The 25,017-nt window shown below is 33.3% G+C and overlaps 1 protein-coding gene across 3 annotated transcripts in view; it reads left to right on the top strand.

Annotated features, from left to right (window-relative positions):
- LOC5573947 (proton-coupled amino acid transporter-like protein CG1139) overlaps positions 1-25,017 on the top strand; it is an 87,144-nt gene that overhangs the window by 2,223 nt on the left and 59,904 nt on the right. The window contains exon 2 of one of the 3 annotated variants that reach the window (XM_001654933.2): positions 9,132-9,394. The exons of 1 other annotated variant lie outside the window; for it this stretch is intronic. The gene's annotated coding sequence lies outside the window, so the exon portion shown is untranslated. Of the gene's footprint in view, positions 1-9,128; positions 9,395-25,017 lie in introns of all 3 variants that reach the window. One more of the 3 variants, XM_021847723.1, reaches the window with a different exon arrangement.

Below are 25,017 nucleotides of genomic sequence, written 5' to 3'. Positions count from 1 at the left end.
GGATCCCCTAGATCTTTTTTCAATTAATCAAAAGATTCTTATACATTTTGTTTTCTTTGGATTCCTTCAAGGCTTGATTCTAAAATTCTTCCAGGAATGTCTTCATAAATCTTAAATTTTGTAAAAATTTTCAAATTATTCCTTACAAGAATTCATAGAGGGAGTTCTTCGAAAAACATGAAAGTATTCTTCAAGAAATTCTTACCGGAATTTCGGGGTGCCCAAAGGACCCCAAAGATATTTTTTGAGAAAATCTTGGGGAAATCCCTAAGTTCAATGGTGATAATCCACTGGTTTCGTCGAGAATGTATCTCAGATTTTGGTAAGAATCATCGAAAACGCATCATGCATATTCCAGCATCATCATTTTTTACCACAAAATAAATACCTATTCAAATCGTTATAACTTTTTTTGTTTTTTCAATATTTTTGCGCCATTTTTTCACAAGGTCTCCAAAAATTTCTAGTTTTAGAATCTGTGTCGATGTTGATTATTGGTCATCTAGTTCCGAAGATATTCCAGAATTTCTTGTGGGACTGACGCGTAATTTCTCAGGCTACAGAATTTAAATCGTATTCGGAGATTCACTCATCCGAGCAACACATTAATGAGAGTATGTTGTGAAAAATGAAGCAATTTGGTGCTGCCGTCTTTGAATAATGAGCATTTTGGTTTCTGGTACCACGCTGGCCAAATAAAGATCTTAAAAACATCAAAAAACATAATATTCCTTCCCCTTGGTTATGCGACCTTGCCGCGATGGGAGGGCATAATCCATTAGCCCATATGATGGAAACCAAAGGCGTAACCTGTAGTGGTGGTATCACATTTTGGCATTTTTTTCTTGAAGCCGCGTCATAATTCATATGGCATAGACGCAATAATATCTCGGATGTGATCTAACGGACATGCTGCGTCGTTGATATAATTGATGCCCATTTCAAATAATTAATCTATTCGAAGTGAACATTAATACTATTGGTGACGATTAGTTTGCCTTTTGCTAACCAGAATGATCCGTAGCCACTCTTACTATTAGCTAGCTAGATACATCGTTACGACGTAGGATATATTATTTTTTGGAAAACGACTAGTAGATTCACTGAGTAGAAATAAGTGGCGACAATATAATTTTATTATGGTTTTTACATTACCATAACAAGGAATACCTCTTTTGTAACAATGGTATTGCTGTTTGCATTTGAGATGCAAATCTTATCTAAACGTCCTCCAAATGCGTTTACACAAAACAATCAAAGGACACCTAGCAACGATTACATAAATCACCGCCGCCCTAGCAAGAAAAATCCATCTTTGACATCGCATTACTTGTGGAAAATCTTCCCGCATTTGGTGTTCCCGCATTTGATATTTGCATTTCAAACGCACACAGCAATATAAACAATCTAATTCCAGCTTCATTTTCGCAAAATTTACAAGTAGAAAGTAGGCGTTGTGAAGCATTGCATTTGCCACCGAAAAGTGAATCTTGTAGGAGACTGTAATAGAATCCTAAGTTACCTCTACTCTTAAATATTCACTATAATAATGACTATGGAAAGTAAGACGCTAAGATCGATCATTAGGGTACACTTGATAGTTTCGAGAAATTGTTGAATAGACAAGGAAAGTGATTTTTTTCTCTAAGGATATATGAACGTAATGACCAATAAATACTTTTAACAACAAAAAATGAAATTAACTGGAAACTACTAAACAGCCTAATTTTGTTAAGGCTTGACGACAATTGACATTTAAGACTCTAATCTTACGTAAAAGACCGAGTAATCAGAATAGCACATGAATGACAAATTATTCAAAACCATTTCGACTAGACAGTATTAGTAATGACACTACTACATTACTATTTCAAACAAATTCTGATGGAGCTGCTGATTAACAATGCTTTGTTTTCTCAGAAGCAAGGGAATATGGGTATTTTTCAAAAACTACCACGTCACAATACTAATAAAAAACAGTGTTCATGTGGACACCATAGCCTAGTCCGTCTGAGTATTGGTCCTGGTAGAGGGGAAACTTGTCAAAAGCCAGACCAAGGGTTCAGCCTTGACAAGTTAAGCTGTCAGGCAGTTCCAACTGTAATTATTGTATTGTAATTTTTAAATCCAGTCGAAGCTCGTTGTAACGACAACTTTTATAGTGACAAAAGCTCTCTATAGCGACATTTTTCAGTCCCTTGAAAAATATTTCAGTGGTATCACTATTCTCTATAGCGACTTTTCTCTATTACATCGGTCCCTTTGCTATGTCGTTATAACAAGCTTCGACTGTATCTCCAAAAATTCTTGATTGATTTGTATGATTTTTTCAGAGTAGCTTCTTATTACCTGGCATTATGTACTCCACATTTTATTTTTTTTTGACAAATTCACCAAAAAATAAAATGGCCGCCAAAGACATTTTATATGGAGTATGTCGGTACCCCAAGGAACATCGGAATATCTTCAAAACCAGATCATGGATGATTAATATCGACACGGATTCTTAAACTAGAAGACTTTTTTAAGAACTTGTGGAAAAATGGTGCAAAAATATTGAAATGCAAAAAAGTCATTATTCCTTTTGCGGTAAAAAATGAAGCAGCCGGTAGAGGATTCAAGTATCTGGCCAGCAAAACAACTCAAAGTGAGTCCGTAATGGAAATCTTTGAAATCTCCTCAGAATACGCTTTTTAGAATAATTTCAGAGATACCTTTTGAGAATTTCAACGATTCTTTGAAAAAAATCATAAAAAAACATTACCAAAAGTTGATAAGGAAATCGACTACCACCACTTCCAAAAACAATTTCGAAGTTTTTTTAGGTTTTGCTAAGAGAGAATATTCTAGGAGTTGCCAAAGATTTTTCATGAACTACTTCAATAAATCATCCAAGAATCTATTACAAATTGTAGCTTATTTTTTCTTAGATGTCCTTCAGTCATTTTTCCATATAAATAACTCCTATCAAAACTACTGCTAATCTGCCATAAATGTTGATTATTCAATCAATGAATACTAACCGGATTTTTTTCTATATATTCATAGATATCATGAAAATATGTCTATGAATTCTTATCAAAGTTTTTCCAGACATCCTTCGTGTAATTTTTCTTCAAAACGTTTCAATAATTGTTAATATAGTTCTTTTAAAACGTACACTTGCCACAAAACACTTCACAAATTTTTCAGTGATTTCTGGAAGAATCTATTTAGGTTTTTGAAACAAAAATCCACCCAGACTTTTTCCAACAATCTCGAAAGATATTTTCATGACGAACTTATTTTTTTTTGAGAGAAATTGAAAAAAAGATAAAGGAAGTGTAACAATTTTTCAAGTAAAAGGAGGGTCGACTGGAAAACGTTGAGGATACATTTCAGAAAGACTACTTTAGAGTTGGAATCAAATTATGAATGGTTTGAAATCTTAAAAAAAAACTAAATAAAATCCTGATGTAATTCAGGAGGAATTCAAATTTAATAAATAAAAAAAGAATGATGAATTATTGGAGTAGCTGATGCTGTAAAGTTTGATAGAGTAACTCTTCCTGAAGGAATGACAAAAATATACAACCAATCCATGAAAAATCGATCTAGTGGGTCACCGAATTCCGTGAAAATTTGCAATTTTGTTCCTTATCTGAAATAAGGATATCCGTGGTTTTGGATTTTTTGATTAGGGTGACCAGAAAAATCGCGATTTTGCAAAATTTTTATATAAAAAACTTTTGAACCGCTAGACCGTATTTCAATTTTTAGACGGAATAAAAGCTAAAAATTTTGACTTTTCAAGAAAAAATAAAAATTTCACAAAAATAGTTTTTTACATGAAAAGAAATAAAAAATTTCCGTTGTTTCGTGTATTGACGGCCTTGGGGCAAAAGGGACTATTGCTGTTCTCATTTTTCTTGAAAGTTCAGAAAATTTTACGTTTACTGACAAGTTTTCAGGGATGTATACTTCTTAGTTTTTGAGATATATTGTTTTGAAAATAAATAATCAGTCATGTTTCATCGGCACACACTGTAGGTTTAAGCGCATTAGATTTTTTATTAAAAAAATCATAACTTTTGTACAGCCTAACCGATTTCCAATCTTTATTTATGGAATAAAAGCTTAAGATTTCAACTTTTCAGAAAAAAATATAAAACTGAAAAAAATTATACATGAAACAATATAAAAATTTCTAGTTTTTTATGAAATTTTTATATATTTTCATGTAAAAAAAATCTTAAGCTTTCATTCTATTAAAAAGATTGGAAATCGGTTGAGCTGTACAAAAGTTATGATTTTTTCAATAAAAAATCTAATGCGCTTAAACCTACAGTGTGTGCCGATGAAACATGACTGATTATTTATTTTCAAAACAATATATCTCAAAAACTAAGAAACATACATCGTTGAAAATTTGACAATAAACGTAAAATTTTCTGAACATTCAATAAAAAATGAGAACAGCAATAGCCCCTTTTGTCCCAAGACCTTCAAAACACGAAAAAATGGGAATTTTTTATTTTATTTTTCATGTAAAAAGACAACTTTTGGGAAATTTCTAATTTTTCTTGAAAAGTCAAAAATTTTTAGCTTTCATTCCGTCCAAGAAAATCGAAAATCGGTCAAACGGTTCAAAAGTTATAATATTTTTAAAAATTTTTTTTTTTGCAGAATCGTGGTTTTCCTGGTCACCTTATTTTGGAAATGGTCACCCTAATCAAACAATCCAAAAATACGTGTACCCTTATTTCGGGTAAGGAACAAAATAGCACATTTTCACGGAATTCGGTGACCCACTGAACCGGATTTCATGGAATGGCTGTATGCAGCCGTCTCAAGTGTTATACCTGGACAATTGTTTGAAGCAATTGCGGAATGCATTTCATCACGAACTTTCAAGCACATTTCTTGGTTGAATTATTATAAAAGAAAAAAGTAATATATGAAGAATATTTTAGTTTACAAGAAGAAATCTAAAACAAAAATATAGAAATTGGAAAAATAATTCTCAAAAAAAAAAAAAAGTCAGGAGAAGTAACTGCAAAAAAATCTGTAGGAATAATCAAAAAAATTCTCGATGCGATCTTGGTGGAATTCTTGGAGCATCAAGATGGAAAATGTATATTATTTCTAAGAGCTAATTTTAATTTAAGTTTACTGGAGCATTTTTCATGAATCCCTGAAGTAAATGTTATGAAATATCTGGAGTAACTTGTTAAGCTATGCAAAACATAATTCCATTATTAGTTTTTGGTGGAACCATCGCGGGAATTTTTGAAAAGAGCAATGTTTTCCTATAAAAGTTGCTACAAGGATTCCTAGAGAATTTCATAAACAACTTCCCAATGAACTGCTCCGCTTGAGAAATTTTTGGAGGAATCACTGGAGGATTATTGGATCAAATCATGTAGAATAAAATTAAAATCTTAGGAAAGGTGAGGAAAAGTTTTATAATAAATCATTGCTAGAATTTTCGAAAATATTTTGTTTTGAATTCCTGAAGGAATTTGGAATTTAAAGAATGAATAATAGTAAACATTTCCAGAGACATCTTTTAAGAAACTTTTAGATGTGTTCCGGGAGTAATTCTTGGAGAAATCCCTGTAGAAACTTCTAAAGAAATTATTGAATGAATAACACCTGGAGATTTTCTCGATGAGTTGCCTGGAGTGATCTCAACGAATTTGTCCAAAAGGGATGTTTAAAAAATTCCTGGATGAACTAGAGAAATTCTGGTATTTATTTCGATTTCAGAATGAATCCTTTTCAGAATGCTTCTCTAAGCGTCTTATTATACTATCCTGAAATATTCCCTTTGATAGTGATATAGCTAAATTTAAGCAAACATAATTAGAGAATGTGCGAAATAATCCTAAAATAATTTTTAGAATATTGCTGGACGATTTCCAACATAAATGTCTGAAGAAGTTCCTTGAGGCATTCCTGAAAGAATCTTGATTGGATACTTGCGATAGTTTCGGAAGAATCCCGGGAGAAAATTATCATTTTTGAATTGTTTATCCTAAATGCAGTTTTCACCGAAATCCTCTACTTCTGAATCGTTTTTTTTAATTACCAGCTTCGTATCGGATTTGTTGACTGAACAATAATGTCACATTAATATTAACTGCAATCTTAGCTAAGAAAAGCTGGATTTTCTGTTTTCTTTACCCAAAATTTGGACTCTATTAGATCCTTCAGTACAAAGTATGATGTTTTTTCATAACATCCTGTCTGGTTCAATAGAGCAATGATAAATTTGAAGAATCACAAACAGAAAGCACATGGAATTTACAAAAATCACAAGAGAGCTTACCAGTATATTTTTGCACATTTGCGACCAGCTCCAAAACCGAGCAATACATACCTAGCTGTCCTTAAAATTTCTTCAACTATGTAAAATCCAAACTAAAATTTTATAAATTTCCCTCTATAATGTATTATAAAGTTCAAGATTATCAGCAATCATCATCAAATTTACAAAACCAGTTATTTTTCGTTCAAATTTAAAGCAAGTCTCATAAAATCCTATCTTCGCCTTTCAGATAGCAAGTGCAATGATAGATTTTCTTCGATTTTGATCGAAAAAAAAACTGTTTTTTTTTCTAAATTTGTAAAACGATGATGGTTATTTTCCTCTTAAAAATAAGTTTAGTTATAGCTCACAAGATGTTTACACAACATATTTCGAAGTTGATCGCAATTATAAATATTTCGATGCTCATCCTGATTTTCCTAACGATGTTAATGTCAGCCTTGTAAATGTGCATGACATGTATATTTAATGGCTTGATCAACTTAAATGCAACAAAAGGAAATTGACCCGATAAAGTTCCACTAATCTTTATAAATAAATATACATCAGCTGGCCCAGATCAGCTGAAGAAGTATACCTCGTTTGATTAAAATATATGGTTTTGGATAACGTGCGTGCCAAAAATGTATGTTATCTTTATACAGACACAGTATCAATTAGTTTTTCAAAATAGAACATACATTGAAAATAAAGTTTATTCAACTATCAGTTTTCTACGATAATTTATTTTACTTACGGGAAATAGTAGTAACCCTGTATAATATTCAGCATAATGAGAACAAGGAAAGTCACATTATGGCCCTCAGTAAATCTTGAATTACTCTTAAACGCTCGAAATGAAGAGTATGATTTTTTCCTTTTAAAATTTCCTATATTTTTATAGTAGGTAAAGAATTATACTGCGTTATTAGGTTTAATCCCGCTTTTGATAAATGATCTTATCAAATTTTATACAGTTCTAAATACTGTGTATATCTTCTATACATAGATATGCATATCTCGTGTTCTGCATCGTAAAATGTTGTGAAATCGATGGAATGTCGTGTGCTCATCCAAAAAGAAAATCTACGAAGAGAAATGGACCACTGCAGATGTTATATTAAGCATTGAGAACAAAAAACGAATCTTTAAATAGATACAGTTTTTTATAACAGGGCTTCAAAGATGGATTACATTGGTTGGAGTTCTGTAAATCAGCAGTTTTTTTTAATATTACGCTTCCACCTCTGTTGAAATTTCTAAAAATTCGGAGACTTGAAAATGGAAACAAGAAATGAACTTTTCCACATTATTTTTGGAAAGGAATACAGTGACATATTAAAAATCCAACATAAGGGAGTGGTTAATTCAGCTGATGTTCTTCTTCTTTCTGGCGTTACGTCTCCACTGGGACAGAGCCTGCTTCTCAGCTTAGTGTTCTTATGAGCACTTCCACAGCTATTAACTGAGAGCTTACTATGCCAATGACCATTTTTGCATGCGTATTAGTGTGGGAAAAAATTTAGATTCTCGCTCCAGTCCACTTTTTGGATTGCTTTTAGGTCCCATGACAACTGTGCAAAATTTCAGCTCGATCGGAGAAACTATAGTTTAGCGCCAGCCGTTCAAAGTTTGTATGGGATTTACTATGGGAAAACTTACTTTTGTAAAGAAAAATCGCCATAGGTCGCCCATTGATCTCTATAAAAATTCTGAACACATACCTAGATAGGTATTTTTACGATAAAGAATATTGCCGAAGACCACGAAACAATCCGACACTTGTGAAAAAAGTTAGTCAATGAAAACCTATTGGCAACGCGACGTTGATTAACACGTAAAGGAATAACAATAATTTCCGAACAGTCTATGCTTAATAACTTTTTTCACAAGAATCGGATTGCTGTGCGGTCTTGGGTGATGTTGTTCATCGTAGAAATGCCTATCGAGATTTGTGTCCAGAATTTTTATAGAGGTCAATGGGCGGCCTCTGGTGATTTTTCTTTGCAAAAGTAAGTTTTCCCATAGTAAATCCCATACAAACTTTGAACGGCTGGCGCTAAAATATAGTTTCTCCGATCGAGCAGAAATTTTGCACAGTTGTTATGGGTGATTTAAATGCAATCCAAGAAGTGGACTGGAGCGAGAATCTAAATTTTTCATATAACCGTGTCCCAGGCTAATGCGTATATCGTGTGGTAGGTACGAGGATACTCTATGCCCTGGGAAGTCGAGAAAATTTCCAACCCGAAAAGATCCTCGACCGGTGGGATTCGAACCTACGACCCTCAGCTTGGTCTTGCTGAATAACTGCGCGTTTACCGCTACGGCTATCTGGGCCCCTGGGCGTATGATGTTTACGGCAAAAAAAAAAACATAAAAATAATGAATATCACAACTGAACTAAAAATTTTCGTTCGATATTAGTTACAAAAGTCGTTTTTTATTATCTCTACGTGTCTTTTCTTAGTGATCCCCCATCCATAGAAAAGTTTGTTTGTAACATCTTTATCTACCAATTGAAGGTTCAGCCCCCAAGCTTTCTTACAGTAATTTGCGGAATCCGAGAAGGCATGTTTGCATAAATTGTCAATTTCAAGCACAAGAAAAATTTCCGTGATTCCCGCATCGCTCCTACCTTCCTTTTTGCCCCCCCCCCCCCCTGGCTACGTCCATGCACCATTCTTTTCCAGATCATCCGTGGATGCGTTGGTATGCTTTTTATATGGAGTAAGGGGTCAAACAACATTCCTTGATGCTCATCCCGTGCCTTATTCCCTACCAGAACAACATAATTGACTTTTCCTTTTTGTTTATTTTATTTCTCGAATTACCACAGCAGCTTTGAATATAAGACTCTAGCAGGATTTGCTCTCTTCCGCTCAAGTGCAAGTATAGCAGTATTATCATCGCAAAAAAAGAAGACATAAAACGGATACAAGATAATTGCCCCCTTGTAAAAGAATCGGTACGGCAGAAAGCAAAAAAAAAGCGTGATTAATCCCAGAACCCGTAAATCTTTCCACATCCGATATTGGACCGAAGTCGTCGTTGGCTATAAGAGGGACGAGAAAAGCGAGTTTTCCGTGCAACAGTTTCGCTTCCGTAAGTTTCGCTGAACATTCTTCCTTGCTATGCTGGTTTGCAGCAATATTCTGCTCGCGTGCATCCACCAACTCACCAACTAACCGTAGACGGTTGAGCTAGATTAAATATTTCTCGGCACTAACATTCCCGATGTTGCTCGCTTTCCACGTAACACCCAGTACCTAACATGCACTTACAACAAGGAAACAAAAAAAATCGCTCACATTTTCACCATCTCAAAAATAACTTTGAAACAGTAAAGGATTCAAGCTACCACAGTAGTGGGTTTCTTTGCACAGTAGCTGTAGATATTCTTGCAAATTAATCTATGTTTCAGCACTATCACATTCTCATTGCACATTTAACAGTTTTAAATTAAAGTACAGTATTCTGGTACAATTTCCGAAGAATTTTACACTTTTGTATATATTTAATATTGAAGACTTTTTTAATCAAATCATTATTCTATTCTTATAATGAAAAGTTATTCAAAAATGCTATCCCTGAAAAACAATTCATCTAAAACATTTCTTTTAAGGAACTCTTAGAAATAAATGATAACCCGAATTTAGTATATACCAACAAGAGTTTGTATCCTTTGACAGATACGCGTATTTCGATCTCAACTGTAAGGCCGTCTTCAGTGCCGTGTACTACAAGGGTGGTATTGGCGGCTCTTTATTGCTACCCCAACGTGTAGCTGGTCCTAAAAGATAAACAACCATACACAATTACGACCAAACAATGGTGAAGGCGTAATCAATTTTGTCGAAAACATCCATTTTGAGAATTCAGCAGAATTTTCGGATTAAATTGCCAACAGCACACTGTAGTAGCACGTAGCAAATAACTGTTTGCAAACAGTATCCTTCAAGCGCATTTATTACCTGCAATCTTGCGAATAATATTTTTTACTATTCCGCGTTAAGCCTTAAAACTGGTTTTGGACTTATGTTGGCGGCTTTTCAATTTTACTCCCATTTGACAGCCGCCCTCCACCCTTAGTGTACTAGACTCGACTGTACGCGGACACTACACTGAAGACGGTCTAGCAGTTGAGGGCAAAATACGCGTTTCTGTCAAAGGAAACAAACTCTAGTGGAATAGTACTAATTTCAGTTTTCTATTTATTTATAGGTATTCCACTAAACAGCTCGAAGATTTATTAACTCTCAAAGTTTTACGTATTCATTTCGAAGATAATTGAGAGTATCTCTCACTTATCGCTCTCTGTAAAAATCATAGTCCGCAGCACATCATGAGAGTCTGTTTATCATCTTCTGCTACAGCTCTGATTAGATCGGAGGATAACAGTACATAGTATTGTTATCGGATGTTCGGTGGGTTTTTTAACACCTGTAAAATAACTCACCCCCATTGGTAAATAAGCGAGATAAATGGGGTTTTTAATCGCTCTCTCTTGGGTTCTCGTTCGCAGCTGCTATTTATCAAGCTTGTTACAACTTGCGAAACATGACTTTTTTCACTGATCTGAAGAGTTTTTTAACCACTGCTTCCATTACCTGATCACAAACGTAAAACTGCATGTATCAGTGGTGTACCCAGAAAATCGATCAGAAGGGGTTTGGTTTTGAATTGATTTTTTTCCAAGATAATTCATAGTACTGTAAAATGGATTAAAATCAATAAGCGATAAGTGAACACTGCATGGTAGCAAAAATATAATAACCTAATCAAATATTTTTGCCTCACATAAATTTCGTGTACGTTATAAACCAGAAGGTGAATGTTTTTACTGAAATTGGGATTGCTAATAACAAGTGAACACTGCATGGTAGCAAAAATATAATAACCTAATCAAATATTTTTGCCTCACATAAATTTCGTGTACGTTATAAACCAGAAGGTGAATGTTTTTACTGAAATTGGGATTGCTAATAACAATTAAGTCAAACAACAGAATTACTACATACAATGTAAAATTTTCTTGCGTTTCTTGTCGATTTGTTCTCTATTTTCACCAGCTGTCAGTCGTTCCAAATAACGGGTAGTATTCGTTAGTTGGGATGCAATCGTGGCCCAAACAGTGAATCGCCGCTGTGTTAGAAACCATGAATTTCGTTTGCAGCGATATTCTCAATTTTCAAGAATCTCCGAGATGAGCTAGCCTTGGGCTAAAATCTCGTTAACGAAGATAATAATAATACAGTCGCCTCTCCACATCTCGATATCGAAGGGACCATCGAGAAAGGGAGAGATCGAGACAAAGAACAAATTTTGGATGAATACTAGATTGAAAAACACTCCGTTGCCAGGAAAATAATACACAAACAGACGTCATTTTGCGCTCCTAATTTGTTTTGAATCCCAAAACTTTGGTCTAGTAACCATCGATATTGATCATATCGACATACGGAGAGAAAATTGAGAACGGAAAACCAACAGAAACACATCGAGATATGGAGATATTGAGATAAGGAGGATATCGAGATATGGAGAGTGAAAATGTATGCAGACTGAAGGGACTTATGAAATCATCGACATAGGGAGAGATATCGTGATGTAGAACATCGAGATGCGGAGAGTCGACTGTAATAACATTCCAGAATGATAATAAATCTTCGAGCTGTTTAGTAGAATACCTATAAGTAGATGAAAAAACCGAATTTAGTACTATACCATTTAATTCCACTAGAGTTTGTATCCTTTGACAGATACAAGTATTTCGACATCAACTGTAAGGCCGTCTTCAGTGTCGTGTACTAGACTCGACTTGTCGCGTACACGACACTGAAGACGGCCTTACAGTTGAGGTCGAAATACGCGTATCTGTCAAAGGATACAAACTCTAGTGGAATTAAATGGTATAGTACTAAATTCGGTTTTTTCATCTACTTATTCCAGAATGTTCTACTTGCAGTGGTGGAAATGTTGGCATCACGAAGCACCTCACGAGTGTAAACTAACGCAAAAAAAAATAATAATAATAAAATAAAGCAAGACAGAATCTAGAACAGGCTTGCTAAGTTTGTACCCACCTGCTCGAGAGAACATACCAAAAGAAATAGCAATAAATTCGCGAGCTTTTACTCGCGTGTAACTGAAAACGGTGTGATTTGACAGACAAATCAATAGTATATCCATATAATCAACATATAAAGGTATCGACCGTGATAATTATATTTTGAATTTGTTTACCGGCATATCGATCTATTTTGCTCGAAGTAAGAGGGAGCATGGAGAGAAAGCAATGATTACTAGATGGATAGGTACCGGCTTGGCGTGTTTTTAGAATGACACTACCAAGACAGCCTGGCTCAAATTCAAATTCTCTTTCATTTTTCCGTCGCTACGGGTTTCAACAGTCGAGAGTTGCTCTGGCCACGTCCTAGCAACAATTTGAATTTGTGACTAGTTGAAAACGTACTTAAGAGAGTTGCAGAGACTTCTCCTCTTTCTTTTATTACATGGCATCATAGCATTTTCGATATAAATGTGATAGACATAGGGAGCCGGATCCTATTCTTGGCACTTTTGATTCACTTCGGCAGTGGAGTTTTATAAAAGCTACAGAGCTTATATTTGGCCACAATATGCGTCGCATTGAAGTGCTTCTTATGGAAAAGTTTCAGACAATTCGGCCGAGAAAAACCACCCATGCCAAAGTGAATCATGGTAGTGCCGAAGTAGCTCTGCATCCTATATGTTAAGTTATTTGTTATAAAATGCACCTGGGAATGAACTCAAGCATGTTTGGACAACGACAAGGGACAGGATCGAGTTTATTTTATATTTTATAAGACTGTCGACCCCCTAATATTTTGGACATTCACCCTCATTCTTGTTTACGGAGGATCCAACTTTCGATTGAATTCTTCGTTCAAACCCATCGCAAACTTTATTCTAATGGCGTAAACGGGAATGCAAAACGGTTTTCGATCTAAAGCGCATTCAAACGTAAACAAGAATAGGGGTGATTATCTTCAATATCTCGATAGCATTGTAGAGATTATAGCAAACAGATTTTGATTAGGTCCTGTTCCGAGAGGTAGGGGAAGAGATCCAGCAAATCTTGGCAATCTACTGAAAATTTTGGATTCTCTATACAATATGTTTGCATCGAGGAGGAGAGAAGAGGGTGAAAATTGCTGACAATTCGAGTAACCACGTCACGCACGTTCCCATCTCAAATTTGCTGGGATCTTGATTTTTGAACAGACACGTATCCCTTCTCCCCATGCAGACCAAAAGGTCAAAAGGGGAAGCTTCATCACCGGGCCGAAAAAACGGGAAAAACCCCGACTTTGGCGCACGTTTTGATTTTTTAAAATTTAACGGATTAAGATATCAAAAAATAAAACAAATCACGATATTGCTAAGATCTTAGGGTATGTTTTCGTAAAAAAATATTTGATTTTACTCAAAATTTGAAGGAGCTGGACTCTCGGGAAAATTAAAGTTTTTAGATTAAAAATCATCCGCAATCCAATAATTTTTGTGTTTGCACAACGATTTTGTGCATATTTTTTCCATTTTCAGGCAAGTTTTTATACTCATTGTAATCAGCAACTCATAACGAGTCTAATGGTATAAGAATCTGATAATGTTCCATACAAATTTATTGAGTTTGAAGCATTTGTATGAAAACATTCCTGAAATTTACGCGCGCCGCCGCGCACCGATAGCAGATAACGGTTTGTTTGCTTGCATGCTGAGGGCACGCATACTGACGAGCAAAAGAAAACGAAAATTAGATTTCCCTTATTGAAGTTATCGACGCGGGGTCGTTATAAAAATATTGCAAAATGAAAATACAGTTAACTCACCCTTACTCGATATTCCGTATCTCGATATCGAGTTAGAGAACCATAGTAAAAGTTGGTTTTCATGACTAACTCGATGGTCCCTTGGAACGCAGCTGCACTGCTTTTGTGTTCTGTAACTCGATACCTCCCTAACTCGATGGTCCCTTCAATATCGAGTAAGGGAGAGATGACTGTAAATCGAATTATTGAACACATTGTTGGTTACTTCATACTTCCTACAACATGAATATATAAATTGAACTATTGATTAATCAACACACATTTTCCACTTTGACGTTCGTTTAGATTGTGACAAAAGAAAATCGATGTTTTGAAAAATCAAAATGTGGTAAGAATTGGTACAAACGACTATAAACGTACTTCGTATCAATAGTATCTAAAATCCAGTGCCACAAATGGTGATCACGAACACTACGCGTAGTTGGTTTCAATTAGCATTTTTTTAGAAACACATAATAAATCAAAATATTACATTACATATGTGAAGTGCATTGGCATCAAATTATTATAATTGTGAAATTATTGATTAAGAGATAAGAGTGTTGGTATCGAATATGAAAAAAAAAAACAAAGAAAAAAAAACAAAATAATGGAAAAATTTTATAAGTTATCACATTACGTCAATTAAAAAAATTTAACCCGTATAGAGGGGGTAAATAAGGGCCTCTCTTATCCGAGTGGTTAGAGTCCGTGGCAAAGCTATGCTGAAGGTGTGTGGGTTCGATTTCCAGTCAATCCTCGATCTTTTCATAATGAAAGTTTTGTCGTTATTGGAAATAGTGTCATCGTGCCTGCTACACGATATATGAAATGCGGAAATGGCAACTTTGGCAAAGAATGCTCTCAGTTAATAACTGTGAAAGTGCTCATTGATCACTAAACGCCACTGACTAGTAGCTCTGTCCCAGTGAGGACGTAATGCCAAGAAGCAGAATAAGTAGAATAAGAGGACGAAGAAGAAGAAGAAGAGAAGGGAAGAAGAATAAATAATGTTATCACTATTAAAATAGTGATAACATTATTTATTAACCTCAAACAGCATTATTCACGTGATCTGCAAAGAGATCATCATCAATTTTCTTAATATTTGAATGCTTTTCTTTGAAACATTGTATCAATCATTCAGACCATTTTTGAAACACGTCAACTACTGGTGCAAGAGAGCAATTTTTTTGTGAATGCTTTATTATTTATATGACTTTTTGATGCGATAAAAAGTAAGGTAAATTGATTAAAATAGAAGATCTACTCGATAAAAAATACCACATGTTGATTTTATTTCCATCTAAAGTGTACGTAATAAATTTCCGTTCAAACGTCAGGTGAATACTTTGGCACAGGCACTCTATCATGTTTATGCATTTTGTTACTAATTGAAAATTAATTTTGATGGCGTGATTTCGCGAATTTTGATAACTCAGTTTGCTGTTAATTTGGTCGTTTTAACGGTTAAAATATCAAAACTGTGAGCAGAAAAATGTTCCCATGTTATCAAATTGAAATCTACTTTTGCTATCAGTTGCAGCAAATTGAAAACTGTTTATCATGGAGGGCAAATTGTGAACTCATTGAGATGTGCATATTTTAGATTGATATTGAAACGAGTCTGCGACAGAATAAATGCTTTATTTTTATATTATCATAGTGTTTATACATGTAGCACGAATAAATTAATAATTATAAAAAATGATAATTTTACCAAAAAATAAAATGATAGCTGAACGAAAAAAAATATGATATCGAATATTTCAATGACAAATTTATATCAAATGATGATATCAACTTGATGCTGAAAACAGAATATGTTTTCGACTTGCTTTCTTTTTGATGTTGGACTTTGCTCGGGTAATACTATTAATAACCATGCGCCAAATAGCATCTAAAAAATAATCCCGAAGTTGCAGGAAAAAGGTACGTTTCTTTTTGATGATCATTATATGAAGGAAAACAATACTTCTTCTTCTTCTTTCTGGCGTTACTTCCCAACTGGAACAAAACCTGCATCTCAGCTTCTGTGTTCTTATGAGCACTTCCACAGTTATACCAAGAGATTTTTTGCCGATTGACCATTTTTGCATATGTATATCGTGTGGCAGGTACGAAGATACTTTATGTCCTGGAAATCGAGAAAATTCTTTTACGAAAAGATCCTCGACTAGCGGAATTTGACTCCGCGACCTTCAGCATGGTCATACTGAATAGCTGCGCATTTACCGCTACGGCTATCTGGGAAAACAATACATTTCTCTTGAATTCCAATGATTCCAGAGAATACATTTGAACGTAGTTATGCCATGGCTCTTAGCATGGAATATTGTTTTAACAATGTTTATTTAATGGAGCTTATTCCCTTGTTATCCTACGCATACTTGTCCCAAGATATTTTAGAATCCCCATATAACTAGGAGAATTGTTGGTTAAAGGATATTTGTACGAAAATATTTGAACACACTGACGATTTTCAGATATATAAACGAACATTCAAGCTTTCATAGATAGCCTGTTTGAAAAGTTGTAGAAATTTCTTGAGTACTTACGGAATTCTACAGACGACCAGAAATTTGTATGTGACCTAGATTGTCTTAAACTGTCTTCAAATTTTCGAAATATTTGATTTTTTTTGTGTTTCATTTTACTGTATTATGGCAATATTGGTCGTGCGACTGCTTAAATTAATAGGTGGATAGTCATCCAAGTGAGCGACATGATTGAAATTAATCAGGTGGTGAAAAGCATCGATGCGTCCTTTATTTTGCCTAACTTCTATACTGGAGAAGGGTTGGCTTAAAACTAGATGGAAAAGTTAACTAACGATAAGTGTGGATTTTCACTATCACCCTGAGAATTTTTGAGATCAATAAGGTACCTACAACTAGGATGTTTTTCTTATTTTTATATTGTTAGATAACCAAATTTAAAAAAAAATAGTGCAAAATTTCTGAATTTATTTTCCAAAAACTAGTACATGCTAAGATCCGTTGGGACAATATTTGTGCAAAGAGGAGTATTTGAGGGTAACGTAAAATTTGAAGATGATTTGAAGACTACTTATGAATGTTAGGATATTAGGATATTTCGTGACTAACGGAAATATTACAGGATTTCTAAAATTATCAAAACCATAACAATCACTAGAAAATTTCCAAAGCAATTTTTGAGTACAATTTTTGGTTCATTGATTTATACACTTTATAGAAAAGGAAACATAGAGATGTGTTCAGAAAAAATAGTAGTGAAAGCCGTTTTTCGCACAAAATGCTCAACTTTGGCATGATGTAACTTCGTTTCCCTATTAACAATCGACATGAAATTTTGACTGAGAGGTACAATTATGCTCGATTTCATCCTCATAATTTTTTTAAGCGCTAGTTGAAAAGTAAAGCACCAAGTGAAATCGCTCAAAATAATAGTTTTTTCAATAATATCAATATCTGCTGTATTTTGATTTTTGATTTTTTTCCTCGCTCATCATTTTAACAATTTTAATTTAAGCTACAAATGTATAAATCAGCCAATATTTTACAAAATTTTGCTGAACTAAAATAAGCAATTCAAAGACTACTATTATCTTGAGCGATTTTATCTTAACCAGTGATTTGAAAAATTTCATAATTTGTGAGAATAAAATCGAATATATTTATTTCTCTGTCAAAATTTCATGCTGATTGCTCATAGGGAAATAAAGTTACAGCATGTTAAAGTTGCGCATTTTGTATGAAAATTGGCTTTCACTAGTAATATTCTGAACACAACTGTACATGCCAAATGAAAATGATTGAATAATTTGCACAGTTCTGGGATTATTTCTGAAATACTTGTTAATATTGAAGAATTTCAGAAGAATACTTTATTTATATATTATGTTCGAGTACTACAATTGCATTTTAAAACCCCTTGGCATGGCATAAGCTTCAATGGAGCGAACGAGGACGGTGACGTAGCAACGATCGCCTCCGCGTATCAAAATAACAACCAGTTAGTGTAAAATATGTCGGCAAGAGGCTCAAACGGAGCCGAGATCCCAATTTTAGAAGCGAAACCCCAATACATGTATTATTGTTAGTAAGTGTAATCAATGTAGTTTTGTGTGTTGAAAATAAAGTGCATTGTTAATGTGTAATGGACTTGTAAATCAATTGTGAAAGTGTAACTGATGTTTTAAATGGATAAAACCTAAGAAATCCAACCACGAACCAGTAAACCAACCGATAAATGCGATCACCGGACGTCCACTTCAACCACCAAAGGATTCGCTATTCAAAAGCACCAAAATACAGTCCACTCTGGAAGGAAGATAAGGACCAGCTTTTTATTTTTGTATGATAATTTAGTATAAGGATACACTGTTAAACGGAAATAAATAAATAATAAATAATAATATAATATTTTGTCAGCCCCATTTTACAGAGAACTTTTTGTTGTTACCATTTGTTTGTTACAGAGTTATCTTCAAATCTTTATTGAACCTGTTCATAATAACTTGTATGAATAGGCATAACAAAGAAAAGAAAGAACTTTGGTACATTGTTTATAAACTGAAGAAGAATCAAAAATAAGTTCCAAAATGGGGCAAACGAAGCGGATTAACTCTGTAAATAAATAAATATTTGTGCCACAGGCTAGGGCCCAAGTCGAAGATCTTTTCGTGTTGAAAATCTATTTGACACATTATACATATGCAAATATTGTAAATTGGCAAAGATGGCTCTCGGTAAAAACCTGTGGATATCTTCATGAGAACACTGAGAAACAGACTCTGTCTTAGTTGGGACTTAACGTAAGAAGAAGATTTGTATAACATGAGATATTCAAGGGTTTTTGAGAATTCTGTAAAGATTTTTGAATTATTAATGAATAATCAATTTTTCGAGAACATTTGTGCCAAATGAGAATGATTGGAGATCATTCATAGGCCTGACATGAATGAGGGATTGCACTTTTGAAAATGTTATTATGACAAACAGTTTCCTTCAGCAGGTATAATGAGCTGTAAGTTTTTCTTAAGACAACTGGTCGGTGTTCAGACAGAACGGACTAGAGGATATTTTGACGTTCTTAAGATACATTCAGAACTCCATCAGTTCTGATTTTTCCGTTGCTATTCTGATGCAGATATATCATCAAATACTTAAGTTTCATTATCACAACAGATAATGCAACTATTTTCACATTTGCAATGCTTGGGGTAGGTTTTCCTGAAACCATTAAAAAACGCTTAGTCCAGTCTGTCTGAACACCGACCAACTGTATAACGAAAAAATATCTCAACGTCTAAAATGTTGTAAAATATTTGATTAAAAATTGTCGCAACCAAGCAAATGGTACATGTAACATCCTGGAAATATTATTGGAGAAACTTGCTAAAAAAATATCTGTAGTGAATAAATTTCTGCAGAAAATTCCTGGCAAAGCTCCTGACAGGATTCCTTATTGATCTCCCAGAAAAATCACCGACTGAAATTTATTTAGATACATTTGAAGGAATGTAATGGAAAAAACTCTGAGCAAAATTTATGTACGCAATTCTAAAGGTGGTGAAATCCTGGGAAAACTTCTAGAGGAAATTTTTGAGAAACTCGAGAAACTTGAAGGAGTTTAAAAAAACAATTCTGAGTAAATTTCAGAGTGGATTCCTTGAGAAAAAATTATAGTATTTTTGGTAAAAACCTTTGATTAATAACTAAAGTAAACATCCGGACAAATTTTTAGAGAAATTCATAAAAAAAGTTTTTGGGGAGAATCTTTTAAAAATTTTTGAAAAAAATCTCTATGGTAGATACCAGATCATTCTGTGAAGGAAATTCCAAGAAACGTCTCTGAGTAAATTTCTTTAATAGTCCATGGAAAAATTCTTTAGGATATTCGTAAGAAAATTTTAAAAGAAATCTCAGATGAAAGATTCTAAAATAAAAATATTTTTTGGAGTGATTTCTGAGAATTTCCTTGATGAAATTTCCCAAAGAATCCTTGAAAACATTACAGGAGTTTTAACTAGGAATATATTGTGGAGAAATTTCTGGAGCAATCGCTTAGCAAAATACTTGAAGAAATTTGTGAGACATATTTTAAGGTAAATGAAGGAAATTCCTGCCCATGAGGGAAATTATGAAAAAGCTTTTAAATTACTGTTCGTATCACGGAATAATATTTCATGGGAAACACCTGTTGAAAAATTTTATAATGATCGTTGAAAATGATCCGTGATATATTCCTGGAGAAGTTTTGGATTGGAAGTTTTGCTACTTTAAGCAAATTTGACCAGAAATTCTCTAAAAATTCCCAAAGTACTTAAAAACAGTTCACAAATGACTGTCAAAATGATAGAGAAATATTATATGAATTTCTGGTTAAGATTCAACATTCCTTTTTTATATATTCTCTTTGATTTAAAAATATTCACAAACAATTCGGAATAATCTCAGAGTTCTCTGTAAAGCTTCAAAAATATTCTAGATTTTTTGGATATACTTCAGCAATTGAAATTCGTCAAGATATCCTCTCAAAATTTCAGAACATTCAACAACAATTCATAAAGCTGGCCTAGAAATAAACTAGGAATTAATGGTCCTCCAACATTCCTAATTTGTTCAGACATTATCCAAGAATTCTAAGACATTCTCTAACTACTGAGAAATAAGAATTTTCTGTGATCCCCAAATGGTTCAGCTATACATCAGTAATTTCTAAGAATCCATCAATATTCGTAATTTAATCCGATATTTTCTCAGCGTTCCAAAATTTTTACAATCAATTCACAAATTATCTTAGAGGCCCTCAATAATTTCAAATGTATTCTAGGTTGCCTTCAACATTCATAATTTTTCAGACATTCTCTTCGAATTACAAAATGTTCACCAACAATTCAAAAACATCTCATAGTTCTCTGTAAACCAATTATGGTTTAGAAACATTCTAAGAAATTTTGTATATACTTCAAAATTTGTTAAAATCTGAAACATTCACTAACAATTCAGAAATAATCTTAGAATTATCTGTGATCCTGTAATAATTCATAAACGTTTTAGGAATTTCGGGTCATCCTTGAACCTACGCAATTTGTTCAGACATTTTCTCAAAATTCAAAAATGTTCACCAACAATTCGAAATAGAAATGGAGTCAGCTTAAAAATATTCTAAGAATTTCTGATTATCGTCCATTCTTTTTTTTAATTTGTTCAGACTCAAATATAATTTTGGAAACATCTGTGACCATCAATTAATTGGGAAATATGCTATCAATTTTTAATTATTCTTTAATATTTTAAATTATGTTTTTTTCCCGAGTTCCAAAATATTCACTAACAATTTAGAAACACATTCAGCATTTTCTGTAAGCCTTTAATACTTTAGAAACATCCTGGGAATTTCTGGTTATATTCCACATTGAGTTCAATGTGACCATAAACTAAATAAGAAAAGTTCTATGAATATCTGGTTTTGCTTAAATATTATCAATCAAATAGGCATTCTCTAAATATTCTATGAGTTTTTGGATAAACTAAAACATTACAAATGTCTAGACATTCAAAATCCCAAAACATGCAATAACAAAACATTCAACAAGAATTGATCCTAGAATAATCTGTGATTTTCAAATAGTTCATGAATATTCTAGAAATGTATGACTATCGTATTTGTTCGAGCCTTTTATCAGAATTCCAAAGTATTCATCAGCAATTCGAAAATAATCTCAAAGTACTTTGTACAAAGTAAGTTCATATATATTTTGAGAATATTTGGTTATCCTTCAACATTCGCAGATTGTTTAGACATATTCTCTCATATTCGAATTAGTTTTCTGTAATCCTCAGTTAGTTCATAAACATTTTAGGAATTTCTAGATATATTTCAACTTTTGCAATTTTTTCAGAAACTCTTTCAGAATTCTACAACATTCACAGACAACTCAGAAGCAATCTTCGAATTATCTGTGATCATCGGTAAGCTAAGACATATTTAAGGATTCTTATTATTAATTGTCCATATTTAATCAGAATTACAAAGCATTCACCAAGAGTTCAATTTTAATCTCAGAGTTCTCAGTAGGCTTTTAATACTTCAGAAATATCCTGAAATACACTTTTGTTCATACATTTTCTCTGAATTCCAAAACATCCAATAAAAACTTCGTAATAATCTAAGAATTATCTGTGATCTCCAATTTTAATTTATAAATATTTCAGGGATTTACGGTTATTCTTAAATATTCCCAATTTGTTCGTATGTTTTCTCAGACTTCCAAAATATTACCAGTCAATTAATGAATGATTTTAGATTTCTCTGTGACCCTCAAACAACTCAGAAATATGCTTTGAATATCTGATTATTCTTCAACATTCCCAATATGTGCAGAAAAATTTGTTTCTTAAAATAGGAGGACGGTTTGAAGATAATGTAAAACGCTGAGATTGTCTCTGCACTCTAGGTGAACTCATATAAATGCTGTTAAAAATTTGGGTAACATTAGACAGTCTGAGAATAATGGAATTTTAATTTTGTTTTACGAAGTGCTCAGAAAAACTTTACGAATAAATTAAGCATATGAGATTTTTGCAAATTTCGAGAAATACTTGAAAAAATGTGAATAATTTGTTCAAAATGGGAATGTTTAAGATTTACTTTGAAATTCTTTGATCATTTTAAACTGTTTGTAAACAGAATTACTGAAACAATATAAGGGTCAACAAAATGCTAAAGGATAATGAGAAATTCGTACATTATATTATAAACGTTGTAATAAAGTGTAATATGCGAATATGTTTAAATTATTGTTGCAGAAAAAAAACACAGTCCAGAAATATTTTAGGAATTACGTAACCATCAGTATTTTTCCCGAGATGCCCTCATTTCAAAGTATTTACCAATAATTCAAAAATACTCTCAGAGTAGCTGTGACCTTCAATCATTATAATTAGAATTTCAAAGAGCATACCAACAATTCGAAAATAGTCTTAAAAACTCATAAAATTCAAAGTCTTTTTCTTCTTTCTGGCGTTACGTCCCCACTGGGACAGAGCCTGCTTCTCAGCTTAGTGTTCTTATGAGCACTTCCACAGTTATTACCTGAGAGCTTACTATGCCAATGACCATTTTTGCATGTGTATATCGTGTGGCAGGTACGAAGATACTCTATGCCCTGGGAAGTCGAGAAAATTTCCAACCCGAAAAGATCCTCGACCGGTGGGATTCGAACCCACGACCCTCAGCTTGGTCATGCTGAATAGCTGCGCGTTTACCGCTACGGCTATCTGGGCCCAAAGTGTTCTCTGTGATTCTCGATAAGTTTAAAACATCATGAGAATCTCTAGTTCTTCTTCATCACCCCAAATATGTCAAGAGCTCTCTGTTACTCTCAATGAATTCAGAAATATTTCATGGATTCCTTCAACAGTGCTTCAATTAGTGCAATCATTTTCTTTATATTCCAACGTATTTACCATTAATTTAAAAATTATGAAAGAATCTCTTTGACTATCCATTTGTTCAGAAATAATCTAGAAATTTCTAGTTATTTTTAAATATTCCCAATTTGTCCAGATATTCTGTCATAAAAGCAAAGAAATTATCAATAATTCATAAATACTCCCAGAGATCTATGTGGTCCTCAATTCTCATAAAAAATTTCTTGAAAATTTTGAATATCCTTCTACATTCGCAATTTGTCCATACATTCTCTCATAATTGTAAAGTATTTTCCAAAACCTTCAGAGATCACTGTGATGCTCAACTGGTCCAAAAATATTCTAAGCATTCATAAGAGAATTTAACATTCTCAATTTATGCAGACATATTGTCTCTGAATTCCAAATTAAAACACAACAATTCAGAAATAATCTTGTAGCTCTTTGTTACCCTCAATTAATTCAGATATATACTAGAAACTTCTGGCTATCCTTTTACTTTCAAAATTTATGCAGCACTCCAAGGTATTCACTAACAACCAAGAAATGTTTTCAAAGATCTCTGTGATGCTCAATTTGTTCAGATATATTTTGGGAGTTCTAGGTTATTCTTCTTCATTCAAAATTACATATAACACAGACTATGAAAAAAAAAAAAATCTTGGAAATTCCAAAATAATGTTTTAATTCTCTGTGATCCTCAGTTCGCTCAAAATCACCATAGAAGTCTCTCGTTATCTATCAGCATTTTAATTTAAACCAGACTTTCTAGTGAAATTTCAAAATATTCACCAAAAATTCCGATATAATCTTATGGTTCTCTGTGATCATCGTTTAGTTTAGAAATATCCCAGTAATTCCTGATAATACTTCAAAATTTCAATTTTGTTCAGATATTCTCTCTGAATTCTAAAGTATTCGAAAGAAATTCAGAAATTCTCTCACAGATTTTTGTGTTGCTTATATGGTACACCATTCTCAATTTGTCCACAAATTCACTCATAATTACAAAATATTTTTTAAAATCATATATAACCTCAGAGAATTCTGTGATCCAGAATTGATTCTGAAATATTCTTGTAGAAATAATATTGTAGCTCTCTGTGAGCCTCAAATAAATCAGATACGTTCTGTGAATTTCTGGTTATCCTTTTACATTGAAAAATAATTCAAATATTCTCTCAACATTCCAAAGTATTCACCAACAACTAAGAGATACTCTCAGAGACCTCTGTGATGTTTAATTTGTTCAGATATATCCAAGAAATTTACCGTCATACTTCTACAAATTATACAAATTTGTTTTCACCAACAATTGAAAAATAGTCCTGCAAATTCAAAGGAAGTCTTGAAGTTTTCTGTAATCCTTAATGAGTTCAGAAACAAACTTGGAATTTCGTTATCCGTGAATACTCCAATTTTGTACAGACGTTTTCCAAGAATTCCAATATAT

This window comes from Aedes aegypti, chromosome 2 (assembly GCF_002204515.2).
Source record: "Aedes aegypti strain LVP_AGWG chromosome 2, AaegL5.0 Primary Assembly, whole genome shotgun sequence".
In the NCBI taxonomy this organism is placed as follows: domain Eukaryota; kingdom Metazoa; phylum Arthropoda; class Insecta; order Diptera; family Culicidae; genus Aedes; species Aedes aegypti.
The sequence above is the reverse complement of the archived record's forward strand: the minus strand, read 5'-3'. Positions and strand labels throughout refer to the sequence as shown.